This window comes from Cetorhinus maximus, chromosome 26, assembly GCF_964194155.1.
Source record: "Cetorhinus maximus chromosome 26, sCetMax3.hap1.1, whole genome shotgun sequence".
NCBI lineage: Eukaryota > Metazoa > Chordata > Chondrichthyes > Lamniformes > Cetorhinidae > Cetorhinus > Cetorhinus maximus.
The window spans coordinates 27,386,983-27,394,454 of NC_135904.1; the positions used below are offsets into that span (position 1 = coordinate 27,386,983).

General features: G+C 42.4%; 1 long non-coding RNA gene across 1 annotated transcript in view; it reads right to left on the reverse strand.

Moving 5' to 3' along the window:
* The window catches only part of LOC144668189 (uncharacterized), a 116,825-nt gene extending 109,667 nt beyond the window's left edge, over positions 1–7,158 (reverse strand). The window contains exons 1-2 of the long non-coding RNA XR_013573450.1: positions 7,050–7,158; positions 5,710–5,782 (exon numbers count right to left, since the gene is read on the reverse strand). This is a non-coding gene — a long non-coding RNA (uncharacterized LOC144668189). The remainder of the gene's footprint in view (positions 1–5,709; positions 5,783–7,049) is intronic.
* Between the last annotated feature and the right edge of the window lie 314 nt (positions 7,159–7,472).

A 7,472-nucleotide genomic window follows, 5' to 3' on the forward strand; every position in this document is an offset into this window, starting at 1 on the left:
CTAGGGGGTAAAGGACACAGGTAGTGAGGTAGCTCCAGATGGAGTCTGACAGAGATGGGCGCACATTCAGAGCAGGCAAAGGTTTGCAGGCGAGGTACTGATGGTCATGTAGGCTCCTCATTCCTGAATAAGCTGTTTGAAGATGAGGTTGTCCCTGAAAGCCCTGGCACATCCCTGCATAGGAGAGGTGCAGCGATATCGGTGTCCTCTTCCTCACATTACTCTGAGCCATGCCCTGATGGGATTGCCCTTGCCACTTGGGCACGGGATGGAAATAGCTGTGGCAACTGTGAGTTCCTTAAGATGTTCGAGTCACGAGAGCATCCAGAGATACAAGTGCACACCTGCATAATTCTTTTCCAGTGGTCACAAATAACTTGAACATTAAGGGCGGGAAACCCCTTCCAATGGACAAATGCAGCTGGCTGTTCTCAGGAGCTCTGATGGCCACGTGAGTGCAGTAAGCTACACCCTGCGGCTGTGGGGACCACAAGAAGCCAACTGCCCGAGTGGCATGGATATCAGCATCTGTTGGCCCTTCTGAACAGAACATTGGTCACTTCCCCTATGTGTCAATGTATTGCAGCCTGGGAAATGCCACACATGTCCCCCAGGGACCCCTGAAACAGTAGGCATGAGTTTCCTGTGCGCCGCTGACTTAACCTTGAAGGTAGGACAGAATTTAAGGTTAAGTTCCCATTTAATGAGCATATGGTATGCAAATACATGTCCCTGCTCCACCACTGACATGCCGCTGAGTTTCTCACACTCAACCTGAAGTCGGGAAACTGATATTTTGACTCCCACCTAATTAAATCCCCCCACCCACCTTGTTTCCCGCTCTTACAGACTCTATCAAATACCTTCCTTTGTTTGTCTTTCCACACATCCTGCAGAGTATTTCCAGTATTTCTGTTTTTATTTCAGGTTTCTAGCATCTGCAGTATTTTGCTCTGGCCACTCTATGTTATTGTTCTTGATATCTTCAATGAATACATCTTTACATTTGGTCAGGAGTACTTCATTGTTGTGTTTCTTTGGCATTTCTGTCCATACAAGCAAACTGAGTTCAAAGCCTCAGCAATGTACATAGTTTTTCCTTTTTTCCTTGATTGTACTTCATTCGCAGAGTGTTCTTCTGAAATGCAATAACATGCTTTGTAATCATTTAGTTCTGAGCAAGAAAGGTTTCTCAACAATGCTCTTCAAGGACTCATGGTCAATCTGATTTGCAATTTCTTTTCCACATACACAATGTTTGATCCACGTATAGCCAGTCACTTTCTCAGTTGGTCCATGATTGCTTTTTTTTTGGAGTGGGTAATCATAAGGCACAGGCCATTCACTATCATTTTTGCACTAGATTTTCATCAAGACTTGATTTCCTGCGCTGACTGTTACAATCCCACATCTTTGTCCTTTGGAGTCCTCCAGTTTCACCAAATATAAACCTCTACTCCCTCACAAGTCCCACACATTTTTCACCCCTATTTTTGCCAGATTCTGCTGGTTCTCTATCCCCCAACTCATCGACTTTAAAGTCCTCATTTTGAGATACTCCACGTAATCGATTTCTGTAACTTTTTCCCAGTGCCTCGCTCTCAGCTTTGTCAACTCTGCTGTATTGTTTGCTCTCTCCTCCATCTGCCCCATCAACAGAGGCACAAACTTCTGCTGTTATGTCCTTGCTGCCTGGAATTCTCTTTCTAAATCCCTTCACTTTGCCACCTCACACTCCACCTTCAGAAGTGTCTACATCTTCAATCTCACCTTGTTTGGTCTCCTTGAATTTCCTGCAAAGTACTTGAGATGGTTTTATATGGAAAGCACTAAATGTAGGTTATTTATCCTTTCAAGAGAAATGGGCATCACTTGCAAGGCTAGCATTTGTTGCCTATTCCAAATTGCCCTTGAACTGAACATTTCAAAGAGCAGTTTGCTGTGGGTCTGGAGTCACACATAGGCCAGACCAAGTAAGGTGACAGATTTCCCACTCTGAAGGACATCAGTGAACCAGATGGGTTTTTACAACAATCAATGATGGTTTCATGGTCACTAATACTGAGACTAGCATTTTATGTTACAGATTTATTTTTATTTGGCACCAGGCAATGACCATCACCAACAAGAGAGAATCAAACCATTGCCCCCTTAATGGCATTACCATCACTAAACCTTCCATCATCAACGTCCTGGGGGTTATCATTGACCAGAAACTGAACTGGTCCAGCCATATAAATACTGTGGCTACAAGAGAAGGTCAGGGGCTAGGAATTCTGAGGGGAATAACTCACCTCCTTACTCCCCAAAGCCTGTCTACCATCTACAAGGTACAAGTCAGGAGCATGGTGGAATACTCTCCACTTATCTGGAAGAGTGTAGCTCCAACAACACGCGAGAAGCTTGACACCATCCAGGACAAAGCAGCCAGATTGATCGGCACCCCATTCACAATCTTAAGCATTCACTCAATCCATCACTAGCGTAGTGACAGCAGTATGTACCATCTACAAGATGCATTGCAGCAACTCACCAAGGCTCCTTCAACAGAACCTTCCAAGCTGTGATCTCTACCACCTAGAAGAACAAGGGCAGCAGACACATGAGAACACCACCACCTACAAGGCCCCCTCCAAGTCACACAGCAGCGGTTCAAGGAGGCAGCTCACTACCACCTTCTCGAGGTCAATGAGGGATGGGCAACAAATTATGGCCTTGCCTGTGAAGCTCACATCCATGAACGAATAAAAAAAAAACCTACCTCTTTGAGTCACTTTGGTCATCTGCCCTAATATGTGCCTTGGTGTCAAATTTTGTTCGATAACATTCTTGTGGAGCACTTTGTCACGATTTACTACTTTAAAGGGGCTATATAAATATAAGTTGTTCATGTTCTTGTTGGGTCTTGATTTTTGCTGGGTTTTGTGACAATACCCGGGTATCGGCCTTTAAACTATTCAGGTGAAATCCTAAGGAAATATGCAGATGTTCAACTGCACAACTGCCACTCCTTTTGAGGCACAATCTGTGGGTTCACTCAAAGTAATAAGCACCTTTATTCGCAGCAGGAAGTTTATAAATTAATTTCCTTACAGGCGTCTTCAAAAACACATGGATTGTCTCAAACGGTTCCACGTTCCGCTTTGCCTCAATGCGGTTTGTTCCCTGTAGGCAACACAGAGCTTAAAACAATGGCAGAAAACCAATTTGTACCTTTTTTCTTTAGTCTGGGAATGTGGAATCACTATGGGTGGAGCTAATAAATAACAACGGCTAGAAAACACTGGTGAGAGTAGTTTATTGGCCCCTTAAGAGTAATCATAGTGTGGATAGAATATAAATCAGGAAATTAGAGGAGGATGCAGCAATCCAATAATGGAATAATCCTGGGGGATTTGTATAGACTGGGTAAACCAAAGTGGCAAACGTAACTTGGAGCGCGAGCTCTCAAGGACTGAATTTGAGAGAGTTTCTAGAACAATATGTTGAGGAATACATTAGGGAACAGGCTATTTTAGATCAAGTATCGCATAATGAAACATGGCCAATTAGTAATCTTATTGTAAAGGATCCTCTGCTAAAGAGTGGTCAGGATTTGATCAAATGTCATGTTAAGATTGTAAACAATGTGGCTAAGTCTGAATCAAGGATCTTTAATTTAAATAAAGTCTATTACAGAAGAATGAGGTGTGAGTTGGTTGAAGTAGATTGAGAAATTATATTAAAAGATATTATGATAGATAAACAATAGCAGATATTTCAAGAAATAATCCTTAATTCACAACAGATATAGGAAGGAATAAACACTCCACTGGAAAAGTGGTACAGTCATGGCTGACTGAAGAAGTTAAGGATAGTATTCATATTCAGAGCTTGTACAAGTATATAAAAAGGAAGAGATTAGCTAAAGTAAACTGGGTCCCTTATAGACAGAGACAGGGGAAATTATAACAGGGAATAAGGAAATGGCAGACATTAAACAAATACTTAAGAATTTTCAGGTCTCACTGAGTTTAGAAGCAGACGGGACCAAAAATTACGAGGCTGACCAGCACGCTAGTTTCCTGAAGCCAGCCATTTTGGCTGATGTAGATTCAGGGCCGAGTGAGGCAATCCAGCCTCATGAAGCAGGCAGGCAATTAGGCTCGTTAAGAGTTTTGTTAACTAAGGATTAAAGAGACCACCTGAGATTTTCCAGTCAACCTCCGGCTTCCCGAGGTGCCGGGTGGCAGTGGCAGGCCGAGGTGCCAGCACTCCAGGTGGGCCTGTACAACATCCTTGCCAAGCTGGTTGGGGGTGCAGCCAAAGGCCACCCAGTACAGGGACTCACCCTGCCACAAGACCATAAGACGTAGGAGCAGAAGTAGGCCATTCGGCCCATCAAGTCTGCGCCACCATTCAGTGAGATCATGGCTGATCTGATAATCCTCAATTCCACATTCCTGCCTTTTCCCCATAACCCTTGATTCCCTTACTGATTAAAAGTTTGTCTATCTCAGCCTTGAATATACTTAACGACCCAGCCTCTTCTTTACCCTCTGTGGTAAAGAATTCCACAGATTCGTTCCCCACTGAAAGAAGAAATTCCTCCTCATCCCTGTCTTAAATGGGCGGCACCTTACTCTGAAATCATGCCCTCTGGTCCTAGACTCTCCCACAAGGGGAAACAACAGCATCTACCCTGTCAAACCCCCTAAGAACCATATATGTTTCAATAAGGTCGCCATTCATTCTTCTAAACTTCAAAGAGTACAGGCCCAACCTACTCAACCTCTCCTCATAAGAATATCCCTCCACACCCGGGATCAACCTAGTGAACCTTGTCTGGACTGCCTCCAATGCCAGTATATCTTTCCTTAGGTAAGGAGACAAAAACCATTCACAATATTCTAGCTGTTGTCTAACTAGTGCCTTGTATAGTTTTAGTAAGACTTCCATATTTTTATATTTCATTCCCTTTGAAATAAAGGCCAACATTCCATTTTCCTTCTCTATTACCTGTTGAACTTGTATTCTAGCTTTTTGCGATTCATGCACGAGGACCCCCAAATCCTTCTGTGCTGCAGCTTTCTGCAGTCTTTCTCCTTTTAAATAATATTCAGCTCCTCTATTCTTCCTGCCAAAGTGCATAACCTCACATTTTCCCACATCATATTCCATCTGCCAAGTTTTTGCCCACTCACTTAACCTGTCTATGTCCCTCTGCAGACTCTTTGTGTCATCCTCACCACTTGCCGTCCCCCCCACCTATTTTTGTGTCATCTGCAAACTTGGTGATAGTACATTCACTTCCCTCATCCAAGTCATTAATATATATTGTAAATAATTGTTGCCCCACCACTGATCCTTGTGGCACTCTATAGTTACAGGTTGCCACCCTGAAAATGCCCCCCTTATCCAAACTCTCTGTCTTCTATTAGTTAGCCCCGCACAGTGGTGGCCTGGCTACTTTCTGCATGTTCTAATAAAAAAATTTTTTAAAGTGGCTGAGATGACACCTTCTTGTTGGAGTGGTCTCTGATTATCTCTCCAGCTTTGAGAGCCCACCCACTGCTATTGATTGGACGGGGAACCTGTCTCCATGCCACTTAAGAATAAGAGCCGATTCCCTTGAAAGGTATAAAATTCTGAACGGCCTTGGCAGGGTGGACATACAACACACATACAAACACATGGCCAAGAAAAGAGTAGCTGATCTATCAAGCCTACCCCATACTCTTGTGCAGAGAATCAAGGCTGAACACTTTCTTCCTTCCAGTTATCCTCACAGCTCTGTAATCTCCTGAGAGAAGGGAATAAAAACGAAGTAATGCTTCAGAGCTGATCTGTAATTTTCCTTCCTCTGGAACATTTACAACTAACACATAATACGACCAACTTTAAATAAACTTCGTCCCGTTTCACTTTGAGTTTCTAGTTTAGAGTTGAAATTGTTCTGATGAGAAACCCTGCTCTGTTATTTTCATACCCCTTACTTTCTATTCAGCTTCTTTGAGTTGTTTTTGCTCTTCTGGCAACATTTAATGTTGTCTCCAATTACAACAGACATGGAATGTTCTTTGCTACCTGGTAGCTTCTTTCTGCTTCACAAAGCACACAACTTAAACATTGTTTCTGAGAATACTTTGAATCCAGTTGCGTACTTAGCTAAGGTATGTAGTCACCTACTCAACATCAGCAGCTGCAAGGAACATGATGACCTCAGGTGCATTGTACAGATCTCATTACGCCAACTAACAATGTGGGCCTAATGCTTGCCAATGAGAGATTATGTCTCTCAACAATACTCCTCACACCACCTCTTACTTCCAACAATTCCTTGATTGGTTTAGTGTGGGGTCATTGTTACAATCCCCGTAGAGAAAGAGATATCTTCGGAAAAAATAAATTTGAACTTCCAGTTGATAGCTGAAAAAAATGGCACAACAAGATTTCATATTTTAAGACTTTTAATGTAACAAACAGGCTAACAGCACTTATCATGAAACACTATTTTTGTAGGCAACTTATAAATCAAACTACAGAACAGAACTTTCCGCTTTTACTTTTAACACAATCAAAAAACTCACTTTACGGACATACTTTACTCTGTCCCTTAAGTTATCACTCTATTTTCCCGGTCAAATGCAAAGTGATTCTTAGTTCCCTCGGGTTTACTTCCATGCTTTTCCTTTTCCAATCTGGTAATTTATAACCTCTGAACTGTCTTTCATGGAGAGGGTTTTTCCTGGCAATTCGTCCTCCAACCCAAGACTGGCATATCTTCCAGCCCCTCTTCCAATCCTCATAAACTTGCACTTTTCGATCTAAGTGTGAGCTACGATCTGCATTCCTGCATGGCGAATCATAGAGATTCTCAGCCTCTGGCTGCTCCCTCTCTCCCAGATCCTGGCAGACTAACTTGTCTATGCATTTTCAGGGTTATTTTAGAACCTATTCACCTCATGGGCCTTATATCCAGGTAGAAATGCTGATTAGCTATTCTTTAAACCCCAACTCTATTCTATTTTGGAAGTAAATGGACAGTTTAAAGTATAATTGTTTACAACCTGGCATTCTCAACAACTTCCTGGGAGTTTGGAGACTAGCAGTCTAACCACTGTGAACACAGCTGCTGCTGCCATCTTCTTTAAAAGTGGACACCTTACACAGCCTTTCCAGCCAAACAACCTGGGCCTCCCTTTAATCTTTAACAGCCACATCACCCAGGTCAGGGAGACCGCAGAACAGATCACAGAACCGCCTTCATTTTACCCTAAATTTAAGACACAATCCCATAACATAATAATCTTATAGGCCTCATATCTGTAACAGCAACAGAATAAAATTTATATCATTTGTTGCATGCAACTTCAATGTGCATGGTATACAAATGCTTAAAGTCAAGATCCTAAGTTGGATGTTTCTAAATTTATTTTGATTTGTTGCAGTCTCTATTGGCACTAGTTTAGAAGTGACTTTTTTTTTATTCA